This window comes from Argopecten irradians, chromosome 13 (genome assembly GCF_041381155.1).
Source record: "Argopecten irradians isolate NY chromosome 13, Ai_NY, whole genome shotgun sequence".
Taxonomy (NCBI): domain Eukaryota; kingdom Metazoa; phylum Mollusca; class Bivalvia; order Pectinida; family Pectinidae; genus Argopecten; species Argopecten irradians.
In genome coordinates this window covers 30310794-30338324 of record NC_091146.1, presented here as the reverse complement: position 1 = coordinate 30338324, position 27531 = coordinate 30310794, and the positions used below count along the sequence as shown (strand labels likewise).

The 27531-nt window shown below is 36.6% G+C and overlaps 1 pseudogene; it reads left to right on the top strand.

The window, feature by feature from the left end:
* The first annotated feature begins 284 nt into the window (after positions 1-284).
* LOC138306268 (mucin-2-like) lies at positions 285-20090 on the top strand (annotated as a pseudogene).
* The last annotated feature ends 7441 nt before the right edge of the window (positions 20091-27531 follow it).

The following is a 27531-nucleotide window of genomic DNA, read 5'->3' as shown; positions in this document are numbered from 1 at the left end:
CCACTTGGAGGTACTCAAATCTTTCCATACTAGAAACCAAGATGCATATATAGATATAACTTTGGTTATGTGAACATTTGAAGCAATGGAATAAAGCATTCAATATATCCATTGGTGATTTTGAAAGAAATGAACAGCTTTGTAACAACTACTCTGACCGCATGTGCTTAGTTTACTGTAATGTAGATGATGTAAGCATAATGATTTCGGCAGTACTACTAAAACTCATTTTTACCCCTTACTTGTAAAATTAAAACCTATGTGGTGTAAGCATTATAATTCAGTCATGGTTGTGAATGAAATATTTAAAGCTCAGCCTGATTCGCCAGTATGCAAATTTTGGCACTTATCACTTCGGTAATGTCGGTAGATTAAAACATTAGCAGTCGCTCTTATATTTGATGAGATACACAGAAAAACGATAAAAGGTCACAAGGATATCGTAAATATTAGAGTTCTGGCAGAATCGTACACAAGACATGTCGCCGTACGTAATGTGAGTATTAATCTTCAGTAGCATGCTTCAATGGGTTAGAATTGTAGTAAATATCATTAAGGTAAATGTCGTTGTATATTACAGGAAGTCACTAGAAATGCATACATATAGTCTACACAAAAATACATTTTGCTAAGGTGCGTTTAAATTTAATATTAACTGATCTTATGATATATATATATACATACAAAAAAAAACAAAAAACAAAACTAAAACAAATCTGCCATCTCTGGCGCTTTCACAGCTACCAGATTTGTTTTAATTTTGTTTTTTAGTATTTTAATTCCATCACAAGGATATTCAACATTCATTTATATGTTGTATTATATGAATGTAATAATGCATTATATAAATGTAATGATATATTATATGAATGTAATAATGCTTTCAATCAAAAGACAATCGACACGTTTATGACAACAACCGTAAACTTATTGTCCGCCAGTTTATTAGATCTTACTTTCTTTGCGTGGACACTCAAAAAAAAAAATAAAAAAAATAAAGGTAAATACCGAAATGCTAACAACATTGATAATTTGGTAGATTCGTAAAGTTCATGCTACACGTGTGATAGATGAAACAAATGTCAATTTCAAGAACGAGCGTCGCTTAAGCACAGAGTCCTTATCGCCGCGCAGTAGCTGTTTATCATTACGCCACACGACAAAACAATGAAATAAACCTTCATTGTTAGTATGGATTTACAAAACATAATCATTTGTTTGATGTTGTTAATTAATCTAACATCATATGTATATATAGATGTTCAGACATTAAAATATGTTATTAATAAATGTTTATTTTTTTCCTTCGGATACGCAATGACTTCAAAATCAATTTAACGTTTGTACAACAAAGCCATTGTAGAATTACCTGTTGATAAAACGGTACCATATGGCAGAATCGAAATGTTTCCCAACACAGGCGTGCGTTTTACTAGGTTACCGAGTTTGGTGATATACTCTAGGCTTAAGAATAAATAGAAATCGTTTTTATTTAAATATTATAAATCATAACAAGCATTTTGTCTTGTTCAACAAATTGATATGGCAATGACTACACAAAATGACCAAATTTTCTTTTGTTAAGCGTCATGGTTGTCAATCTAAGCAATTAAGCGTTTGGCTATCTGCTTCTAATTTTTCACTTATGAAAATTCTGAAGTGTATACAAATAACGTGATAAAAAGGTGAAGAATATATAAGATTTCATATATAAAACCTAAATATTTCACAGCTTGTCCACTTTCATTATCTACTGTATTTCATGTTGTTTGAAAGGTTTCGCTCCAAAATATGAACTCATTGGACGTTAAACATTATCGCTCCCAATTATAAACCTATTTGACATCAAATTTTTTTTCATTTGAAAACCGTTCAGTAACTATTCGAATTGATAGAATAAAATCAGTTTTCTACATATGCGCATATTACCAGTGCACTTCTGGAAATTCTATATACATGTAAATAAAGATTAGCCCGGATGATATGTTAAATGTTAATTTCATACTTTCTGATGTTTACGTCTGTTTATATTACAGTTGTGTAGGGTTGGCTCTCGTTTTGACATTTCATGTTACCGGTGAGTACAATGTTACAATTAAATATTGCATCAAAACCAAAATCACTTGTCCACGCTGTACTGGTGTCAGGCGTTTTTATTGAGACACAAAAGGAAAAACCAATTGATATAATATACTTTGCCATTGGATAATGATTTGCGTAAATCCATAATTTTCATTTCTTTTGTGGTTAAGAAAATAGTCCCGAATTAATTACATTAAAGATGTTTATGGGTGTTTAACAGAAAGAGAAGGGATGTAGCTTTGATATTACGTAAGGGATTGCTTGAATTCAATCTTAGTTTTATTGCACTTTGAAAAACTCACATTACTAACAAAATATTCTGTACATTGCATTCAAAATTGCCCATATTCTTTTGTACAATCCCCAGTGCGACATTCAAAACCATGTTTTTTGAAAAGAAATTACTATCAGATTGAAATACAGATCCTTGATCTTGCTAAGTGCGGATAGGAGTAACACTAAGGATTTGTATCTCAAACACAGATTTTAGAAATTAAACATTAATATAAAAGCTACAATGTATATTTTTTTAGACGGAGGCCAGATATGTGGTACATGTTCACATATACCCGACCCCAGGAATTGTGATAGGGTTAGAGAGTGTGGTGACCACGAGGTAATTATATATTATCAACAAAAAATAATTCCTGGTATTTAATATATTCCTTCTTTGTTTACAACAGAGAGTAATCTCCCTTTCAGATAGGTAACCATTGTGACGTCATTATTATCAACACAAAACACATCTAGGACTCGTTTGCTCAAACGATGATTAGCTTAATTGCTTGATTAAGGTGATTTCATTTATTTACTGCAAAAATAAAATCAGCACGTCGGGAAAAATTGAGTTAAAATTTTATGTATTTTCTAAGTTACTATAACAAGATATTTGAATAATTTGAAAATTGTCGTTAACTGTCATTTGTCTACTAAATAAATAACTTGGTAAATAAGTGATATACGTCTTTCGTTTTAGGTAGGTATCCAATTTCACATTATTTTTTGTGACTCTCTTTTCTTTGAAAAAAATATGACGTTACGTTCGGAGACAAATGACGTCACAACTAATACATACGAGCAAGATAAGATAATTCTGTACTTTACAAATACAGAATGAAAAGCAATTGTAAAATTTGAAAAAAATGATATACAAAATGTTCTATTTGTAAATCTAACTCATAAAGTAACGTAATTATGAAAAGGTTTGAGAAAGATCACAACTTTAACAATGCATAAAAGGAATATCTGATTACAGTATGAAAGAAAGGAGCAGTGTTAAGTTAATATGATAAATCGCTCTGTTTGAATGAAAAATATCAATGGTTGTCAAATATGTCTATTATTTCAAAATTATAGATTGTTATCGGATAAAACGACAACATACAATATTACTTTGTGACACTTATGCAAGATACATAAAACAATACGTTACACTTTTGCTTAAACAAATATTTAATATTGCTTAACCTCAATTCGTGTTTACATGTCAACTCATGACATTTGTAATAGACTAGAAATATCTATTTACAGGAATGCTTAGTTGAGGAGTATCTAAGTTCCGCGGGCTACCGATACTATGACCTCGGATGTCAATCTTCTTTCGTAAGTTTATAGTTTATTTCAAGCGATCGGGTAACTTATATTAAGACACACATTTCATGAAATTGTGTTTGTTTTAACAGGATCAATGTCTTATTAACTGCTAAGCGTAGTCAGGGGGAACAACTCGTAATAGATGGTGCGTTATCACAACCAAGTGGTGGTTCTTTACTTGACGGTGTCCTTATTACTTGTCAATTAGTCTATAAAATGCATTTTAATTTACTTTACTAATTTAACTTATTATTAAAGTTGTTATATGAAACAAAGCGAGACTTTCGACTAATGTTTTATTAAAACCTATTCACCCTCTGTTTGTGTATTAACAACTCTATTCGCATAATTGGAGTACATGTGTCGACACACGGCAGTAATGAATTACCAACCCTCTGTTTGTGTATTAACAACTCTATTCGCATAATTGGAGTACATGTGTCGACACACGGCAGTAATGAATTACCAAGCCTTACTTGGTTTTCACACTTAGCATTAGTGGGTTTAAAATAACACGAAACGGCCCAGAGGACTAAAACATAGTTACGTATTGCGAATTTCTTAAACCGGGTAAGAAATACATATATATTGAATGAAATTTGCGGGAAATTCCAATTCTATTCGCATTACACTGTATTTTGTACTATACGAGTTTGTATTAAGTGGATTGGACTGTATTATTAGGAAATAGGTCAACCAGTCATCTTGTTAAAGATGCCGCCGAAGACACGAAGCATACCCTAAAACTCAAATTATACTGAAATTATTCTGGTCATTCATGGGCGGTCTCCCATGTATGCAATGTGTTGCAGTGTAGGAATGTTGATGTATTGGGAGGCTGTGGTATATTCGTGTAGTGTATCGGAAGGGTATCGAGGTAATCCTGCCGTTTATAAAGGGCACTAATGTATGCTTCCGAAGACATCGAATAAGCACACCCTATTCGATCAGACTATACTGAAAATAGAGGCAAACCAGTCGTCCCATTTCCTTTATACCAAGTCTGAGCAGAAACTACCATATTTATAGACTAAGGTGTGTTTCGGTATATAACGTTGCTAAATATAACAAGAGGCCCATGGGCCTTAACGGTCATCTGACTATTAGTACAATACAACATAGTCGTTTAAAGATTTTAGCCTATTTGACCCGTGACCTTGATTGAAGGTCAAGGTAATTCATTTGAACAAACTTGGTAGCCCTTCATCCCAGCATGCTACATGCTCAATATCAGTACCCTGGGCCTTCTGGTTCTTGAGAAGAAGTCATTTAAAGATTTTAGTCTATTTGCCGCCCGTGACCTTAAATGAAGATCAAGGTCATTCATTTGAATAAACTTGATAGCCCTTCATCCAAGCATGCTACATGCCCAATATCAGTACCCTTGGCCTTCTAGTTCTTGAGAAGAAGTCATTTAAAGATTTTAGCCTATTTGACCCCTGTGACCTTGAATGAAGGTCAAGGTCATTTATTTGAACAAACTTGGTAGCCCTTCATCCCAGCATGCTACATGCCCAATATCAGTACCCTGGGCCTTCTGGTTCTTAAGAAGAATTCATTTAAAGATTTTAGCCTATTTGACCCCTGCGACCTTGAATGAAGATCAAGGTCATTCATTTGAACAAACTTGGTAGCCATTCATCCCAGCATGCCACAGGCCTAATATCAGGTCTCTAGGCCTCTTTATTATTCACAAGAATTTGTTTAAATGATTTTAGCCTATTTGACCCCTGTGACCTTGAATGAAGGTCAAGGTCATTTATTTGAACAAACTTGGTAGCCCTTCATCCCAGCATCCTACAGGCCAAATATCAGTACCCTGGGCCTTCTGGTTCTTAAGAAGAATTCATTTAAAGATTTTAGCCTATTTGACCCCGTGACCTTGAATGAAGATCAAGGTCATTCATTTGAACAAACTTGGTAGCCATTCATCCCAGCATGCCACAGGCCTAATATCAGGTCTCTAGGCCTCTTAGTTATTCACAAGAATTCGTTTAAATGATTTTAGCCTATTTGACCTCTGTGACCTTGAATGAAGGTCAAGGTCATTTATTTGAACAAACTTGGTAGCCCTTCATCCCAGCATCCTACAGGCCAAATATCAGTACCCTGGGCCTTCTGGTTCTTGAGAAGAAGTCGTTTAAAGATTTTAGCCTTTTTGACCCCCGTGACCTTGAATGAAGGTTAAGGTCATTCATTTGAACAAACTTGGTAGCCCTTCATCCAAGCATGTCACAGGCCCAATATCAGTATCCTGGGCCTTCTGGTTCTTGAGAAGAAGTCGTTTAAAGATTTTAGCCTATTTGACCCTCGTGACCTTGAATGAAGATCAAGGTCATTTATTTGAACAAACTTGGTAGCCCTTCATCCCAGCATGGCACAGGCCTAATATCAGGTCTCTAGGCCTCTTAGTTATTCACAAGAAGTTGTTTAAAGGATTTTAGCCTATTTGACCCCTGTGACCTTGAATGAAGGTCAAGGTCATTTATTTGAACAAACTTGGTAGCCCTTCATCCCAGCATCCTACAGGCCAAATATCAGTACCCTGGGCCTTCTGGTTCTTGAGAAGAAGTCGTTTAAAGATTTTAGCCTTTTTGACCCTCGTGACCTTGAATGAAGGTTAAGGTCATTCATTTGAACAAACTTGGTAGCCCTTCATCCAAGCATGTCACAGTCCCAATATCAGTACCCTGGGCCTTCTGGTTCTTGAGAAGAAGTCGTTTAAAGATTTAAGCCTATTTGACCCTCGTGACCTTGAATGAAGATCAAGGTCATCTATTTGAACAAACGTGATAGCCCTTCTTCTCAGCATGCCACAGGCCTAATATTAGGTCTCTAGGCCTCTTAGTTATTCACAAGAAGTTGTTTAAAGGATTTTAGCCTATTTGACCCCTGTGACCTTGAATGAAGGTCAAGGTCATTTATTTGAACAAACTTGGTAGCCCTTCATCCAAGCATCCTACAGGGCAAATATCAGTACCCTGGCCTTCTGGTTCTTGAGAAGAAGTTGTTTAAAGATTTTAGCCTTTTTGACCCTCGTGACCTTGAATGAAGGTCAAGGTCATTTATTTGAACAAACTTGGTAGCCCTTCATCCCAGCAAGCCACACGCCTAATATCAGGTCTCTAGGCCTCTTAGTTATTCACAAGAAGTTGTTTAAAAGATTTTAGCCTATTTGACCCCTGTGACCTTGAATGAAGGTCAAGGTCATTTATTTGAACAAACTTGGTAGCCCTTCATCCCAGCATCCTACAGGGCAAATATCAGTACCCTGGGCCTTCTGGTTCTTGAGAAGAAGTTGTTTAAAGATTTTAGCCTTTTTGACCCCTGTGACCTTGAATGAAGGTCAAGGTCATTCATTTGAACAAACTTGGTAGCCCTCCATCCCAGCAAACTACAGGCCAAATATGAGTACACTGGGCCTTCCGGTTATTGAGAAGAAGTCGTTTGAATAAAAAGTTTACGCACGGCGGACGGCGCACGGCGCACGGCGGGCGGACGGCGCACGGCGCACGACGACGGACGGTGCATGATGACAATAGGTCATCCTGACCCTTCGGGTCAGATGACCTAAAAAGCACATACAAGAAAACATAACAAAAACCAATAAACAACACAAACAAATTAAGACCAAGAAACAAAACTGCTGATGTTAAGATTGGAGAGACCAAATGTATTTTATATTCGTTCCAGTCCTGTCGTGCCATGAATGGAAAAAGAAACAAAGAACATTCTCCATCATTGAGGGCTAACAGTATCCCACTCTGTTCCTCGTGTTGTAATGGTACAAAACTCTGCAACGCCATCAGTGGACACTGTAACAGTCAAGGTGAATCATTCATGGTCATGTTTGTAAAAGATGCAGGTGGTTTGTACATGGTGTTTAATAAGGTCAGTGTCAATCTTATTTGACGGAGCATGCTTCTTTGGCTCAGTCGGAAGAACCAAGTTTTTTTCAGACCGGATACCTGAGTTCGATCCTTGTTCGGGGCACTCGACAGGAATCATATGTGTATTTTCCTTATTCTGTTGCATATGCATGGGTTCGACGATAATTTTGACTGTGCATACGGATGTCATGGTATGAACGTAGAGAGAGAATAAGGATTTTGCTTTTAACCACATTGAATAAAAAATGCATTTTGATATATAGTATTTCTTATCTCATCCGGCCAAAGTTTAATCCGGATCCATGTGTACTCCGGAGTGATTATATGGCATCCGTAGTTCATCAGATGATGGAATAAAACCTGTTTAGTACATCACGTGACATAATACCGGATTCTGATTAGCTACACACATGGATACTATTTACAATAGTGCCCGAGCACTATTGAAGTGACACGAAATTGATCGTGAATGTATTGTGACGTCACCATTACATGACGTCATTATAACGTTGCGCTTCAACCAAGAAATCAAAATGGCGGACAGGCTGTTGTGTGCGGGGATGGAAGCAAATTCTACAGAAGACAGTTCACTCTTGTTCTATATTGATCTTCTTTTCATTAAGCTGTTGTACTTTATAAGGTATTCAACAACGTGGTGTGGAAATGGTGACAGCGTTCCGAGTAGGCCGGGATCTAGGGGGGGGGGGGTCTACGTGCCCCCCCCCCCCCCCCCCCCCCCCCCCCCCCCCCCCCCCCCCCCCCCACAACTTAACGATTCAATGTTTTTCTGAAGCCTTATGACCCACTGATAACGAAATAGAGAGGTAACATTGTATAAACTGTGATGAACTTCCGGTTATGACGTCATCAAGATGGCCGCCATCTCGAATTTCACTAAAGATTGAAAAATAGTCATAACATTGACATTTTTCAACCGAAGAAGACAAATGAGGCATATAAATGACCACAATAGAACAACAAATAATATCAGGACCAACAAAATCCAATATATGTAGTGATTTCTACGCAGGAAATGAAAAAATATGATTTTAATCTCAAAAATTATAATTTTATAGCATTTTTTTTTCATATTTGGCTTTACGCAGCTATAATTGTTTCCCAACAAGAAACTATTATTCGTAATCAGTTATTTGACCTCTTATCAATTAGCAAAAACAACAACAACAAAAATGTATAGAAATGCAAAAAGAGAATTATTGTTATACCATCATTTGGTTTACAAAACATCAGCGGGTGCGTATACAGGGTATATGATTGCTGTTTTTTCCAAACCGCTGACACTACAGTTTCCGGATGTCTTAGAACTTCCCAAAGACAACATTGGCAATTGACGATTCAAATCTTAACACATTTGAATTTTAAGTCGGATTAATATCTAAGTGAGACTTGATAATTTCCTAACTAAATCCATTTTCATGTTCGAAAGTTTGTAGACTAGTAGCGTCTCAAGATGAATTTTTACTGCACAACGCCAACTAATAGGGTATCAAATTAAAAGTGAAGAAAGCATTTGTTTCCGTTAATACCACGACACTTTCCAAAAATTGTAGAAGTAGCGCATCCACGGTTAACTTTATTTTTCTGTGTATAACGTAAGGAAATGTCAGATGGTTACTGCAGTATCACATATTTCTTTCAATAGTTCTTAATAATAATTATTATCTTTGTGCGTGCTTTCTCGCCAGAGTGTCGATGAGCTGATGAGCTGATGTGATATTACATTACCGGTTTACCATCGTAGTTCTAACTTGTCAACCGTCCATGGCCAGAGGTAACATCAAGAACATCGGGTTCGCGGATGTGGGAGCTCATCCTGTTTTCAACCTAGTGATTATCACATATCGTATATGATGTTCCAGACTTCTCCGGTAGGATGGAAAAGACACCAGAGCCACATTCTGCGAAGGGTTGAGTTGCATCTCCTTAATTCGTATGAAGCACAATTCCTCATTCTTGTGAACCCTCATTGACCATAGATGACACAGGTGAATTAAAGACATCGAGGATATCACCTGTGCCATCTATAGTCGCACGAGTGTCCACAAGGTTGATGAATGGTGCTTGAATCATTCCACCATTCGAAGGATCTGGTGTAATTTCCTGAGAAGTCTGAAACAGCATATACGATATGTTAGAATCTGAAGGAGATCCCATATCCCTTAACCTGTTGTTCCTGATATAAACTCTGGCCATGGATGGGTCATGAAAGATGTCAGGCTAGAACACTACTGGTAATGTAGTGTCACATCATCTCATCGACATCGAAGACGACGCTCTGGCTTTCGACGAATTGGATACTGATATCTCAATTACTCTGATTTGGACTGCATGTACCAGCTACCAGGCATGCCGAGTCACGTCAGAGGATAGTGCAGTGAGGTGGGAAAGCACGCACAATGATAATGGTTATAATTGAAAAGCAGCGAAAGAAATATGTGACATTGTGGTAACTATCTGACATTTTGCTAATAATATGCATAGGAAATAAACGAAACTGTGACTTGTCCTACACAAGGCTAGATATTCTGTCAACTTTACATTCATGTTTCCTACTTATAAATCGCCAATAGTCAAACTTATTTAAGGAACTTATAATACACCAGGAAACTGTAGTGTCGGCGGATTGGAGTTAGAAAATTAGCATATACCCAGTATACGCACCCACTGATGTTTTGTAAACTAAATGATGGTATAACAATAATTCTGTTTTGTATCTCTATATATCTTATTATTTTACTGAGTGATTAGAGGTCAAATAACTGTTTACGAATAATAGTTTGCTGTTAGTTAACATTTTTGCTGCGTCAAGCCAAATATGAAAAGTTTGCTAAAAATTATCATTTTTGAGCTTAAAATCCGATTTTTTCATTTCCTACCTAGAAATCACTACATATATTGAATTATGTGATCCCGATATGAATTTGATGTTCTATTATGATCATTTTGATACCTCATTTGTCTACTTCGGTTGCAAAAAGTTAATGTTATGACTATTTTTCAATCTTTAGTGAAATTCGAGATGGCGACCATCTTGATGACGTCATAACCGGAGCTTATACAATGTTAACATTGTTTTTTTTGCTGGTGTTGTTTTAACTGATTGATAAGAGGTCAAATAACTGATTAGAAATAATAGTTTGCTGTTGGCAAACATTTTTGCTGAGTCAAGCCAAATATGAAAAATTTGCTAAAAAATTAACCGGAAGTTCATCACAGTTTATACAATGTTACCTCTCGATTTCGTTATCAGTGGGTCATAAGGCTTCAGAAAAACATTGGTTCGTTAAGTTGTGGGGGGGGGGGGGGGGTGCACGTAGACCCCCTAGATCCCCGGCCTAGAGGTGTCGCTTGACGTGCTTATGTTACGATGACATGAAAACGAGTCACATGTGAGGGTGATGTAATAAACCCAATCTGATTAAAATACAGATCCTTATAACCACTCCGTTATATAAAGGATCTGACAATATCCTATAGGAGGTCACGTCCAGATGACCTTTATACCACGTGGTCTTCATATAGGGTACATTTTCTACACTTGTCGCATCAATTGAAAACGATATTTCGTCCCTGTATGCATAAACAATTAGCTGTATTGTGCTCTTTGGGCGAGATGACTACGTATACCAAAATAATTCTGACAGTTTTTTCAAACTATTTCGTCCCTGAAATTCACTGTCAAAATTTTGCAAGTAGCAATTTGATTGGCCATTTCCAAAGGTCACCTGGACATGACCCCTAATGGGATTTTCTCAGATCCTCTTATCAAACGTAGTGATAATAAGGATCTGTATTTTAATCAGATTGGTAATAAACCCATTATGGCCTGGTTGAGAGGGCACTATTGTCTCATAGTATTGTCTTTTGATGGGATACTGTTCCATCAATCGACAATACTACGAGGCAATAGTGCCCATTCAACCAGACTATGATAGATACATAATCTGAAAACCTTGATATACCGATAAAACATGCCGTTCATAGTGACATCCGGTTTAGACACTTTACACTATACAATTAAACACACAAAAATATATAAAAAAAATCTTTATTTACAAAAAAATATTGATTTTCAATGTTGATTTCTTTCGTAGTTTTTGTATTTATTATATTTTACAGCATTGGATCTGACTGGTAAGATTATCTGTTACAACTGTGATTACATGAACAGTCCTGACCAGTGTGATAGAGTTATAGGCTGTCCAGTGAATGAGGTACGGAAACGGTTCTGAATCTGTCTTAAACACGAGGTACACAAGGATTTTATATAGCGGGCTATTATTGGTTGGTAATTGATGGCATGCTGTATATGAAGGGCTATTGATGGCGGTTTATAGATTGTGAGCTATTAAAATCGCCGTAGTCTGTCCGTCATATTTTGGTAGATGATATCTCTATTGCATAAAGGATAATCACAATTAGTGTATATGATGCAATTTGTTTTAATACATGTATTTATCAATTGTGATATTTTTGTATTCTTTTCATTTATTTGAACTAGTTTAAATTTTTAGCAATGTTATATAGAACAACGACAGAGTGGTCTGACAGGATCCAGGATGTGGACTAGTCGATGTGGACATGGAATTACGGTAAAGTCTATACAAAGCTCTCATATATTCCCTCGAATGTCAATTTGATAAAAATACATATCCTTACTACCTCTCGGTGAAAAAGAATGATAAGCAGTTACATTATTAGGATCTACATATTCGTTAGAGGTTATTAGTAAAGTTATCAACCGTTAACAAAAAGAATCAATACCCTTTTTTTAAAAATGGGTAGCTATTTTAACTCGCTGTGTCTAACATTTGCTGTTCATTTTCTTACCTAAAAATAACTGATTATTTACCGTAATAAATTACACAATTACCAAAACAATATGAACAATTTGACCTTGAGATTGATTTTCAGCTTGAAAACCTTTCTATCGACATTACATTTAACTACCTTTATAATGCCGATCTATCATTAAAAGTGGCTCCTTTCAGGATATGATGCCATTCCTAAAGATAATGCTGCGAAGTTCCATGATGTTGTGTAACTGATAACATCGTGGTGACTCCATTAAGTCGTAATATGATTTCGTTGTTTGATCGGCATTGAATGTTGTTTTCTTTACAGAATTTTCAATCTTCGAGGATCTTTATTCCTTTAAGTCCTTATATGATTTCATTGTTTGATCGGCATTGAATGTTTTTTTCTTCACATAATTTTAAATCTTCGAGAATCTATATTTCTTTAAATTCTAAATTGATTTCGTTGTTTGATTGGTATTGAATATTTTTTTACTTTACAGAATTGCCAATCCTCGATAATCCCTATTCCTGTGGTTGGGAAGAAGCGTTCTCCTGTAGATTGTACTTCATGTTGTTCGGAAAATCTGTGCAACAACAAATGTTCATTCACGAATGGAACAACATCTCCAACCACTACCACTCCTACAACAAACAACTCAAACAACAACGACTCCAACAACAACAGCAGCTCCCTGTAAGTTATTTTATAAAGTATGTTCATATAATGTAAATGGATTGTTGTCCACAATAATATAGTATCTTTGTACAAGTAATACACTATTCATTGAATATATTCTACTTCTTATGGTTTAATTATTGATGAAATTTTGCTTTTTTCCCTCTCTGTAATCGTAATAGTGGCGAAGCCAGTTATAACGTTTGTGACCAGACCTCATAACGTCATAAAGGGTTCGATTATCCATCTTACATGCAGAGCGGATGGCAATCCAAAACCGTCCATAACTTGGAACTTTTACGTAAGATATAACTTTCATCATCTGTTGTTCAATCTTTTTTATCCTACATTTTCAACACGGAATTACAATCTGATTAAAATACAGATACTCATCACGACTCGCTAAATAGCGGATCTGACTTAGATACACTAATTTTGATGTAGGAAGTTAGGACAATCGTATTTTAGCAAAAATTATTTCGCAGAAAGCGTAATAAAATAAGACCTCAGCTAATACATGTGCATTTACAGCATCTTTGCAATTTTAATTTTCGATTCAGTGTCTGGGTAATGTGCGACCGCTCAATGTCAGGGTGGGAAACAATGGAGCCGACATATACATAAACCATCTCACCAAGAACAATTACGGTCAGTATGCTTGTAAGGCTGAAAAATACGATGTTTTATTAATATAGGCGCTTGGTGATACGAAGCCAACAAATGTCCAGGTAGGAAACCATGGAGCAGATATTTACATCGACGGTGTGACTGATCTAAACTACGGTCATTACACTTGTAAGGCCAGAAACTCACAAGGAATGGATACTCGATATGTGGATATTCTAGATCCTACTACAACCACAACTCCAACCACTACAACGCCTACTACAACTCGGACCACTACTCCGATACCAACCACAACACTGCCACGTGAGAATTTCACAGTTGAAACTTGTTAAAGATGCTCCACCGCTGACAAATGGTATTATTTCACTATCAAAACCAGTAGCAGACGATTTAGTATTTTTCTTCAGTTTCAAAAATTATTTACTTTACACCATTACCACCATTGAAAAGTTTGAGCTTCTAATTTTACTTCAAGATAAAAATATGAAAAATAATTAATTGCATCCCGAAAAAATTCCGCAGCACTGTATCCTATATGGAACGAAGTACTGAATGCGCACGCACCAAAGGCGAAACAAACTATTTTATATTATTTTTGTGTTAATTAGGCATATATATATACGATTAAACACCAATTATTGTTCAAATGATGAATATGATTTATGTTCTGTCGGCGGTGGAGCATCTTTAAGATTACTTTTGTCAGATGTCTCACTATATATATGTAACAGCATCACGTTGAGATGCAGTTTATAATATAGATCCTTATTATCACTACGTTTGATCTCACAACATCCCATTAGGGGTCACGTTCTTGTGACCTTTGTAAAATGGCCAATCAAATTTCTACTGCCAGAATCTTGACTGGGGATAAAGTAGTTTGAAAATGCTGTCCAAATTATTTTCCTGTACAAGTCATCTCGCCCAAAGAGCACAACAAAGCTTAAGGCATACTGGGACGAAATGACGTAACAATTTGTAGAAAATGTATTTGATATGAAGAACACGTGGTTGAAAGGTTATCCGAAAATGGCCCCTTATGGGATGTTGTCAGATCCTCTATTGAACGGAGTGGATATACTGATCTGTATTTAGTCAGATTGGTTTGTAACAAGTTTGTAACAATGCTTAGATTACTTGTGGAGAGTGTCTCTGGCGAAACGTTTCAGTTTGATAGAATTCTAAAAAGATTTTCATTATTGCAAAGAAACACAGCACCAACATATCGCGACTTTAAAAGAATACATATATACACATTGCATATAAAGGGTAGCCCATAAATGACCTTTTCTGTTAATAAACCACCAAACAACTAACTAGTTTGGTTTTAACGTGCTACTTATAGTAAAGGTCAATCGATGTTAATACAGTATGTTTGCGCTGCCTCTTATTAATACTTAATAGTACTATTGAATGACAACAACGAAACAACAAGCACCATCCATTAACCTGACATCAGACAAACCAGTCGTCCCTTTTCCCTTGGGAAAAACAGCTGGAAAACAACCTATTTTGTAGACTATATTACTCTAGGCTAGGAATCATGAAATAGATTATTGTCGAATCACACTGTTTTTCGAACATGTCCGAGAACTTTTGAATATTAGTCAACATACAAAGTGTCATTAAGCTCAGTTCATATTTACCCAAGTTATTGTGTTCACAAGGTTCAATAATAATAATTAGTGCAAAGGCCAATAAACTCCGTCATTTACTGTCAAATCACGCTGATTTTCAAAATATTCCGAGATCTTGCGGTTGATATTTATTAAAGCTATCGCATTCACAAGGAAATGTTAACGAACATCGCATGACGGACGACGGACGATGCACGAAGGACGACGCATGACGGCAGACAAAACACTATCGCAGTAGGTCACCATAACCTATTGTCAGGTGACCTAAAAACTCTTTTGAGCTACAATATTACAGCTAAGTAATCATACGCTTATACGATACCCCAGCATCCATCGTCTGTCTTTCCATCAACAATCGACTCCTCTATTTCTGCTGCTCGAATTAAAAGGAAAGATAGGTAGCATTCCTGACTGGTGACTCAAAATTGAACTAATATTGGGCTGCATAAAGCATTGGATAAAAATTATTTTGCATGGGTAGCATCCTTTTCCGGTACTGCCTCAAAACTATACAAATTGTGGTGTTGACCCTAAGGGGCCTAAAGAGACGGGCTATTTCAACACAATCAACTTCTTTATATCATTTGGTGTCCGTATCTCTGTTGGGGGATGCCTAGACTGGCCACCAGACCCTAAGTTGTTGATAAGGCTTTCTCAGCAGAGTTCTTTACTAGATTATCTCCCCCTAGTTTAAAGAATCAGGCATGTAGTAGAGATAAAAATAATCTAGCCAAATGTTAGTGATTTTTTTTAATATTCTAGAGACTGGTGGCCAGTCTAGGGGATGCCACAAATGTAGGTTTTGTTGTTTCTATCGTGATAAATTGCCTACATCAATTGGATTGTAGGAAGTGCTTCTTTTGTGTTATTTTCCAAGGTTTTTTTTACTGTTTTAGTGTCCAAGCCAGTCATTACCGTTGTGACCAGACCTCATGGTGTTAAGAAGGGCTCGTTCATACATCTGACCTGCAAGGCAACCGGAAACCCCAAACCCACCATCACTTGGAATTTTTACGTGAGACACAATTAGAATATTTTACACCTCTTGATGATTGATTGGATAAATGCAGTCTGATTAAAATACAGATCCTTATTATCACTACGTTTGATAAGAGGATCTGAGGAAATACCATTCGGGGTCATGTCCAGGTGACATTTGGCAATGGCCAATCCAATTGCTGCCTGCAGAATACTGTCAGCGAATATCAGAGGACGAAATAGTTTGAAAAACTGTTAGAATTATTTTCGTATACGTAGCCAACTCGCCCAAAAAACCCCCATAAAGGTCATCCGAACATTTCCCCATACGGGAAGCTGTCAGATACTTTATTGAACGGCGTGGTAATAAGCATCTGTATTTCAATCAGATAAAGTGTTTTGGCGATAACTGATACTCCGTAATTTCTGGTAAACTTGGCTTCATCTTGTTGCACTTTCTCCAATATTACACTAGCAAAGTCACCGGATATTTGAGGGATTATACGATGTTTTATTAATATAGGCGCTTGGTGATACGAAGCCAACAAATGTCCGGGTAGGAAACCATGGAGCAGATATTTACATCGACGGTGTGACTGATCTAAACTACGGTCGTTACAATTGTAAGGCCAGAAACTCACAAGGATCGGATACTCGATATGTGGATATTCTAGATCCTACTACAACCACAACACCAACCACTACAACGCCTACTACAACTCAGACCACTACTCCGATACCAACCACAACACTGCCATGTGAGAATTTAACAGTATTGAAACTAGTTAAGATTACTTTTGTCAGATGTCTATATGTGTATGTGAAACAGCGTCACGTTGAGACTTTAAGAGATGCAGCTTATAATATAGATCCTTATTATCACTACGTTTGATCTCACAACATCCCATTAGGGGTCACGTTCTTGTGACCTTTGTAAAATGGCCAATCAAATTTCTACTGCCAGAATCTTGACTGGGGATGAATTAGTATGAAAATGTTGTCCGAATTATTTTCCTGTACAAGTCATCTCGCCCAAAGAGCACAACAAAGCTTAATGCATATGTATACTGGGATGAAATGACGTAACGATTTCTAGAAAATGTATTTGATATGAAGAACACGTGGTTGAAAGGTCATCCGAACATGACCCCTTACGGGATGTTGTCAGATCCTCTATTGAACGGAGTGGATATACGGATCTGTATTTAATCAGCTTGGTTTGTAACAAGTTTGTAACAATGTTTAGATTACCTGTGGAGAGTGTCTCTGGCGAAACGTTTCAGTTTGATAGAATTCTAAAGAGATTTCCATTATTGCAAAGAAACACAGTACCATCATATCGCGACTTTAAAAGAATACAGATATACACATTGCATATAAAGGGTAGCTCATAAATGATCCTTTCTGTTAATAAACCACCAAACAACTAACAAGTTTGGTTTAAACGTGCTACTTATAGTAAAGGTCAATCAATGCAGTATGTTTGTGCTGCCTCTTATTAATACTTAACAGTACTATTGAATGATACCACCACAACAACGAAACAACAAGCACCATCCATTAACCTGACATCAGACAAACCAGTCGTCCCTTTTCCCTTGGGAAAAGCAGATGAAAAACAACCTATTTTGTAGACTATATTAGTCTAGGCTAGGAATCATAAAATAGATTATTGTCGAATCACACTGTTTTCGAACATGTCCGAGAACTTTTGAATATTAGTCAACATACAAAGTTTCATTACGCTCAGTTCATATTTACCCAAGTTATTGTGTTCACAAGGTTCAATAATAATTATTAGTGTAACGGGCAATAACTCCGTAAATTACTGTCGAATCGCACTTATTTTCAAACTCATCCAAGATCTTTCCAATATTAGTCTACATACAAAATTTCATTCAGCTTAGTCTACATTTCTCAAATTTTCGTATTCACAAGTTCCAATAATATTTATTAGTACAAAGGAAATAACTCCGTAAACTACGGTCGAATCACGCAGATTATTGAACTCGTCCGAGATCTTTACAATGTGAGTCTACAAATATTTTGTTTTCAGGTTCGGTTTATATTTACTCCAGTTACGCGTTCACAATGTCCAATAATAAATATTAGTGCAAAGGGCAATAACTCCGTAAATCACTGTCAAATGTCGTGCTGATTTTCGAAATCGTCTGAGATCTTTCTAATATTAGTCTATAAAATTTCATTAAGCTCATTTCATATTTACTCAAGTTATCGTGTTCACAAGGTCCAAAAATAATAATTAATGCAAAGGCCAATAACTCCGTCATTTACTGTCAAATCACGCTGATTTTCAAAATCTTCCGAGATCTTGCGGTTGATATTTATTTAAGCTATCGCATTCACAACGAAATGTTAACGAACATCGCATGACGGACGACGGACGATGCACGAATGACGACGCATGACGGCAGACAAAACACTATCGTAGTAGGTCACCATAACCTATTGTCAGGTGACCTAAAAACTCTTTTGAGCTACAATATTACAGCTAAGTAATTATAAGCTTATACGATACCCCAGCATCCATCGTCTGTCTTTCCATCAACAATCGACCCTCTATTTCTGCTGCTCGAATTAAAAGGAAAGATAGGTAGCATTCCTGTTGGTGACTCAAAATTGAACTAATATTGGGCTGCATAAAGCATTGGATAAAAATTATTTTGCATGGGTAGCATCCTTTTCCGGTACTGCCTCAAAACTATACAAATTGTGGTGTTGACCCTAAGGGGCTAAAGAGACGGGCTATTTCAACACAATCAACTTCTTTATATCATCAATTTAGATGCCCAGACTGTTGTGTTTCCGTTCCCTGTTGGGGGATGTCACAAAATGTAGGTTTTGTTGTTTCTATCGTGATAAAATTGCCTACATCAATTAATTGTAGGAAGTGCTTCTTTTGTGTTATTTTCCAAGGTTTTTTTTTTTTACTGTTTTAGTGTCCAAGCCAGTCATTACCGTTGTGACCAGGACCTCATGGTGTTAAGAAGGGCTCGTTCATACATCTGACCTGCAAGGCAACCGGAAACCCCAAACCCACCATCACTTGGAATTTTTACGTGAGACACAATTAGAATATTTTACACCTCTTGATGATTGATTGGATAAATGCAGTCTGATTAAAATACAGATCCTTATTATCACTACGTTTGATAAGAGGATCTGAGGAAATACCATTCGGGGTCATGTCCATGTGACATTTAGCAATGGCCAATCCAATTGCTGCCTGCAGAATATGACAGCGAATATCAGAGGACGAAATAGTTTGAAAAACTGTTTTTAGAATTATTTTCGTATACGTAGCCACCTCGCCCAAAAAAACCATAAAGGTCATCCGAACATTTCCCCATACGGGAAGCTGTCAGATACTTTATTGAACGGCGTGGTAATAAGAATCTGTATTTCAATCAGATAAAGTGTTTTGGCGATAACTGATACTCCGTAATTTCTGGTAAACTTGGCTTCATCTTGTTGTTGCACTTTCTCCAATATTACACTAGCAAAGTCACCGGATATTTGAGGGATTATACAATGTTTTATTAATATAGGCACGTGGTGATACGAAGCCAACAAATGTCCGGGTAGGAAACCATGGAGCAGATATTTACATCGACGGTGTGACTGATCTAAACTACGGTCATTACGTTTGTAAGGCCAGAAACTCACAGGGTGAAGATACGCGATACGTGGATGTTTTGGAGCATGGTCCCAGTGGGCCATGATTATGTGAACTGTGTTTCAAAATAAATATCAATTGACTAATTTACTCAATGCGTTAACTTTGTAGTTTTCAATGTAGGTGTTTATATACACACATTCTTATACGACTATACCATGCTTTTATATTTACACTCGCTAGGCTTGTTCACTTTACTCAAATGTTAGGTGAGGTTATTTACTATAACTGCATGGTAACATTGAACTTTGAACTTGCGTATGAAAATGTTCTATACAGCGTATAGGGGCTATGTTTTTTAAAGAAACAAATTGCTCTGTTGACATTTTGACGCAAATCAGTGTTGTTACAGTTTTTATTAAAGAAAAAGGTAAAAATATCCCGACCTGCAGTGCTTTCATTTTAGTTCAAATTGATGGATGTCAAATGTTAACATTATCTCTATGTCTGTCTTCGTCCTACGATTGAGTCTTAAGTGTAGGGCACATGGAATTATGCCAACGACGTCGATACCAGCAACAACGACATCTAAAATTCCAACCACAATATTGCCCTGTACGAATTCTTCAGTAGTGCGAGATCATAATTGTTTCGAAATGAATGAAATATTACATTTATCGTAAATATAAGGTTTTACGGTGCAGCATTGACAGTGAAAATATAATTTTCATTGTTACGTCATTAGCTTGTGTAAAAGAAAAGACGTCATATTCTTGTGTAGAAACATGACGTGATGGTCTTCTGGAAATGGAAGCGAGAAATGTTATAAATAGAACATTCCTTGTTTCTTCATGAATACCAGTAATATCTCTTAAAAAATATGAAATACAACTGGTATTCATGAAGAAACAAGAAATAATCTTTACATATAATCTTGATTTCCCCATTTTCTGCAAACACTGTGGTCGGTTGGATTTGATAGTTGATCACATTTCCATCTTATTAACAACCGGGATCATGTCAGGACGACCTCCTATGGAGATAACAAAAAATAAGAATAATGCAATGCAGAAAGATATTAACTGTAAAATAATCATTTTGTTTTGCGAGGGTTCGATTTTTATGGATTTCGTTATTGACCAAAATCAACGAATTTATGTTGGTGAAACATATTTTGTATTTGAGAAGAGCGTTTTAAGTCCAGTCTGTTGAATTTATAAATTACTGGCAGACACGAATTGGTATTCCGTGTTTGCATATTAAAGAGTAATCGGTCTTTGCGGGTAGGCATAGTTTGTGTTTGAAAATGTTATGTCATATTTCTCAAAGAAAATAACGTGAGTTAGTGACAAGTCAATGCCTTTCCAATGGGCAGATAACTCTTTAATATACACAGATACAACATTTAGAATAGGTCGAGTTATCTGCTCCTGATTAATAGTATGATTTTGTCTCGAAATGTAAAAATTATATTTTAACATCCGTATCAGGAGTAGCATGATAAACAGGTTGGACATTAAGGTTTATTTAAAGTTTAGATACAAGGTTACATCAATTGGATAAGCTCAGCAAGTTGTGTAATTTTATCCTTGTGCTATTATTAGAATTATGTGGTTAGGTGGATAGATATTGTCTTCCCGTTTTAGCGATGGTCGCACACCCGTTTTAATGACAATTATGTAAAATTCCTGTAAAAGAGCCCAATCTTCCATACGTTACTGTATGCGTTACTACTCACTTCGCACTTCACACACGCTACACGCTACACGCCCTCACACATGGATGGTCTTTACACGAACCTGGTTTTTAATAAGAACAATAAATCCCAACATATTACCACACCAAACTCTTGGTCGAATCACATGTGGGACAGTTACTAGGTACTGACTGCTGCTCAGTGGTTTTTCTCCGGGTCCTCGTTTTTTACTCCATCCATAAACCTGTAACGTCCGTCCTTCACACTCAAATTAAAAACAAAAAATAAAAAAAAACAATCTTTTCCGAGTTGAACATTTTATTGTACCTTATGTTCGTTGTTATTTTTTCAGAGTCGAAGCCAGTTTATATAACCCTTGTGATTGTCGTTATTGTTTTTACAATGTCGAAGCTAGTTATAGCCTTTGTGACCGTCGTTGATGTTTTTACAGTGTCGAAGCTAGTTATATAAACTGTGTGACCATCATTGATTTATTTTACAGTGTCGAGGCTAGTTTTAGTCTTAACTTTGTGACCATCGTTGATGTTTTTACAGTGTCGAAGCTAGTTATAGCCTTTGTGACCATCGTTGATGTTTTTACAGTGTCGAAGCTAGTTATATAAACTTTGTGACCATCGTTGATTTCTTTACAGTGTCGAAGCTAGTTATAGCCTTTGTGACCATCATTGATGTTTTTAAGTGTCAAGGCTAGTTATAGCCTTTGTGACCATCATTGATGTTTTTACAGTGTCGAAGCTAGTTATAGCCTTTGTGTCCATCATTGATGTTTTTACAGTGTCGAAGCTAGTTATAGCCTTTGTGACCATCATTGATGTTTTTACAGTGTCAAGGCTAGTTATAGCCTTTGTGACCATCATTGATGTTTCAGTGTCGAAGCTAGTTATAGCCTTTTGTAACCATCATTGATGTTTTTTACAGTGTCGAAGTTAGTTATAGCCTTTGTGACCGTCGTTGATGTTTTTTACAGTGTCGAAGCTAGTTATAGCCTTTGTGACCATCATTGATGTTTTTACAGTGTCGAAGCTAGTTATAGCCTTTGTGACCATCATTGATGTTTCACAGTGTCGAAGCTAGTTATAGCCTTTGTAACCATTATTGATGTTTTTACAGTGTCGAAGTTAGTTATAGCCTTTGTGACCGTCGTTGATGTTTTTTACAGTGTCGAAGTTAGTTATAGCCTTTGTGACCGTCATTGATGTTTCACAGTGTCGAAGCTAGTTATATAACCTTTGTGACCATCATTGATGTTTCACAGTGTCGAAGCTAGTTATAGCCTTTGTGACCATCATTGATGTTTTTCAGTGTCGAAGTTAGTTATAGCCTTTGTGACCGTCTTTGATGTTTTTTTACACCAGTGTCGAAGTTAGTTAGTTATAGCCTTTGTGACCGTCATTGATGTTTTTAGTGTCGAAGTTAGTTATAGCCTTTGTGACCGTCATTGATGTTTTTAGTGTCGAAGTTAGTTATAGCCTTTGTGACCGTCATTGATGTTTTTAGTGTCGAAGCTAGTTATAGCCTTTGTGACCGTCGTTGATGTTTTTACAGTGTCGAAGCTAGTTATATAACCTTTGTGACCATCATTGATTGATGTTTTTAGTGTCGAAGCTAGTTATATAACCTTTGTGACCATCATTGATGTTTTTAGTGTCGAAGTTAGTTATAGCCTTTGTGACCGTCATTGATGTTTTTAGTGTCGAAGTTAGTTATAGCCTTTGTGACCGTCGTTGATGTTTTTAGTGTCGAAGTTAGTTATAGCCTTTGTGACCATCATTGATGTTTTTAGTGTCGAAGTTAGTTATAGCCTTTGTGACCGTCATTGATGTTTTTAGTGTCGAAGTTAGTTATAGCCTTTGTGACCGTCATTGATGTTTTTAGTGTCGAAGCTCGTTATATAACCTTTGTGACCATCATTGATGTTTTTAGTGTCGAAGCTAGTTATATAACCTTTGTGACCATCATTGATGTTTTTAGTGTCGAAGCTAGTTATAGCCTTTGTGACCGTCATTGATGTTTTTAGTGTCGAAGCTAGTTATAGCCTTTGTGACCATCGTTGATGTTTTTACAGTGTCGAAGCTCGTTATATAACCTTTGTGACCATCATTGTTGTTTTTAGTGTCGAAGCTAGTTATATAACCTTTGTGACCGTCGTTGATGTTTTTACAGTGTCGAAGCTCGTTATAGTCTTTGTGACCATCGTTGATGTTTTTACAGTGTCGAAGTTAGTTATAGCCTTTGTGACCGTCGTTGATGTTTTCACAGTGTCGAAGCTAGTTATAGCCTTTGTGACCATCATTGATGTTTTTACAGTGTCGAAGTTAGTTTTATTATACCTTTACTTCTTTTTCGCTATATAAAAAGTAGTCAATAGAAATGCTATTAAAATTTTCACTGTCATAAAAAGCTATTCCCCGGTAAATAGTCATTTGGACTATTTACCGAGGGAAAAGGCTATTTACCTGCATTCAAATTTGGCGGACTTTTCCTCTCTAGCGATTTTGATTGGACGTCATCTGACGACGTTTCATGACGTCAGATGACGTTTATGTGACGTCATTGATGTTGCATCGCAAAGCGACAAGGCTGGTGTTTGGGAAAATGGCTGTAAACGCAACACGATTTGACAACTTTGACGAGGAAACACTAACAAGTCGAGGCGACGATTTAAGAGACAATGACAAGGAGGGACGCATGTATGATCAACCAGGTACTGTAACGTTGATTTTATTGATAGTTTTAATTTTTCAAATTTGAAAAAGCGTATTTAAAGGTGTAGCTTATACAAACAATACCAAATTCGTTTACAATTACGTCGTGTTCATTTTTCATTAGCATTGACTTTTGTCATTTGTATGAGTCAAGTAAATAATGCATTTCATTTTCCTTCCTCTTCATATGTTTCAGGGAATCCTAATTGTCCTGTGGCTACTATTGAGAAATACCTAAGAAAATTAAATCCTAACAATGACAACTTCTGGCAAAGGCCGAAGAAAACTGTCGATCAGAGCATGGATGTGTGGTATGATAATTGCGCTGTAGGTAAAAATACTTTGAACAATTTCATGTCACGGCTCAGCAAAGATGCAGGCCTCTCTGTTAAATACACCAACCATTGTATACGGGCAACATGTATCACGACGCTTGACCAAAAGGGAGTCGAAGCAAGGCACATCATGGGCATAAGCGGGCACAAATCGGACAACTCTTTCAGGTCTCATAGTGAGAGACTAAAGCAAGGCACATCATGGGCATAAGCGGGCACAAATCGGAAAACTCTATCAGGTCTTATAGTGAGAGACTAAGTGAAAACAAGAAACGCCAAATTTCGGACATACTAAGTGAAAATGTTGTCCCAGCTAAGTGTCCAAAACTACACAACTCTATCAACGGAAATGAACTAGGCTGACAATGCAAGTTAAAATTATTAACATGATTTTTTTTTTAAATAAGTATACTCGTTTTTTCAAGAATCGTTTATGAGACATTCCCCGGTTGAGGACAGCCATTTTTGTTTTTACATTCCGACGACTCACCGACCCCTATATAAAGCGCGTGAATCGACACACGCGCGCTCATTCATGTACCTATACACCTAGCAGTCCACAGGTTATATCACCTACAAATAGGTAAACAAAACCCTCACCTGTAAAACTATATGGAACTATTTTTAGCAAGAAAACATGTCAACTCCTCTAAGTTGTCATTTAGATGTTTCTCAAAATAAAATTCCAACGCAAGTGAATAGAAATCCAAAAATAATCCGTCCACATATCTCCACGTTTATCATCGTACCCGACGCACTCAACTGACCATATACACGTGACTACGTACCTGACCCGAACGAGCGACAACTATCAAGGACACACACGTGTCGTTGTACATGTACGTGTAAAACTTAGTTTATATTGAAGTGTTTTATTAGTTCGTATTGGACATATGTTGGGATATAGCTGACAACACATTCATCTATTACTTCAATGAAATATTGTCAGGTGAGTGCAGTGTTTATTTTCAATTTGACATTGTTATTTGCAATATCGGGGCATGTGTATCTGAGACAAGATATGTTTAGAATGATACACGTGTGTCAAGTGTCCCGTGCTTTATATAGGGGGTTGGCCAGTGAAGGTTACTAAGCAGAGCAAAAGAAAAATGGCTGCCACTTCCTTAGATACCACACTGTCATAACTAGGGGATGTCTCAGAAACAATTTTTGAAAAAAAAAATTTCGTTAATATTTTTTTTTTAATTTCAACTGCATGTTTTTAACTTGCATTGTCAGCTTTAAATTGCCCTGCCTATTAATCAAACCAAATATCAAATCAAATTTAAAAACAAAAAATAAAAAAAAAAATCTTTTCCGTTGAACATTTATCGTACCTTACGTTCGTTGTTATTTTTTCAGTGTCAGTATATAACCCTTACGACCATCGTTGATGTTTTTACAGTGTCGAAGCTAGTTATAGCCTTTGTGTCCATCATTGATGTTTTTACAGTGTCGAAGCTAGTTATAGCCTTTGTGTCCATCATTGATGTTTTTACAGTGTCAAGCTAGTTATAGCCTTTGTGTCATCATTGATGTTTTTACAGTGTCGAAGCTAGTTATAGCCTTTGTGACCATCATTGATGTTTTTACAGTGTCAAGGCTAGTTATAGCCTTTGTGACCATCATTGATGTTTTTACAGTGTCGAAGCTAGTTATAGCCTTTGTGACCATCATTGATGTTTTTACAGTGTCGAAGCTAGTTAAAGCTGTCAGAATTATTTTCGTGTACGTTGTAATCTCGCCCAAAGAACACAACAAAACCAGATGGATATGTATATTTGGGCGTTTCTCCCGAAAGAAAGGGGTGCACAAATAGCTAGATATCTAGAATTCTGGTCTTATCAACCCTAATATTTAACTTGAAGATGTACTGAACAATATTTGACATTTGTCACAATTACAATACATAGTTATATAAAGGGGTATTGGAGTGATTATATTGCATCCAGAAAATGATGTTTGATCCAACAGGACAACTCAAGCGGATTAGAATAAAAAAAAATATTCAACGGAATGAAAATTAGGATATATAATTAATGAAATTGGCCCTAACCTCTGACCTCTACGTAGCTTAGCGTTCATCGTAGATAGACGGCGTCTAGCTGTCAGTATATTGTAACCAGAGATCCCAGAGTGATCTTGGCGCCCACCAAAGATCGATCTACATCTGTCAATGAAAAGAGGGATCCTTTCTCTACTTTTCAAACTTTGACTACATACTACATATGTAATTTGAGACTAATCCCTTCAGTACATCCTGAGATGAGGGGTAACAAACTTCAGTTACCAAAAGGCTACCTGTCGGCCATGTTGTTCATCGATCAGTCTCAAAATGCAATAAGCACAGCTAGGGTCATCGGAGAACCTAAACATTCAATTTGAGACATATCCCTTCAGTACTTACTGAGAAATAGCAGTAACAAACTTCAATTATCAAACGAAGGCTCAATTGTATATTGTATTTTGAGACCAATCGGTCAGCCATATGTTGTTTGTTACCGCAATATCTCAGAAAGTACTAAAGGGAACTCACTCAAATTTCATATTTTTAGGCTCGACAAAGGCCCTGACAGCCATTTTGGATTTTGCATTATGATGGATGTGAATATCAAATATGGCATAGCATTTAAGTTAGTTATTGTATCGTCGGTTAGCCCAGCTGGACACCATAATCGTACTTTAGTAAAACAGGTACAATCCAGTTATATGGTTTTGTATTAGCTGTCAGATACATATACCTAACGACTTATGACAAGCGCAAGGGAAGCGTCATTATATCTTTTTTTAAAAAACACAACGAAGCCGTCTACTGATAATTGAGATATCAGCCA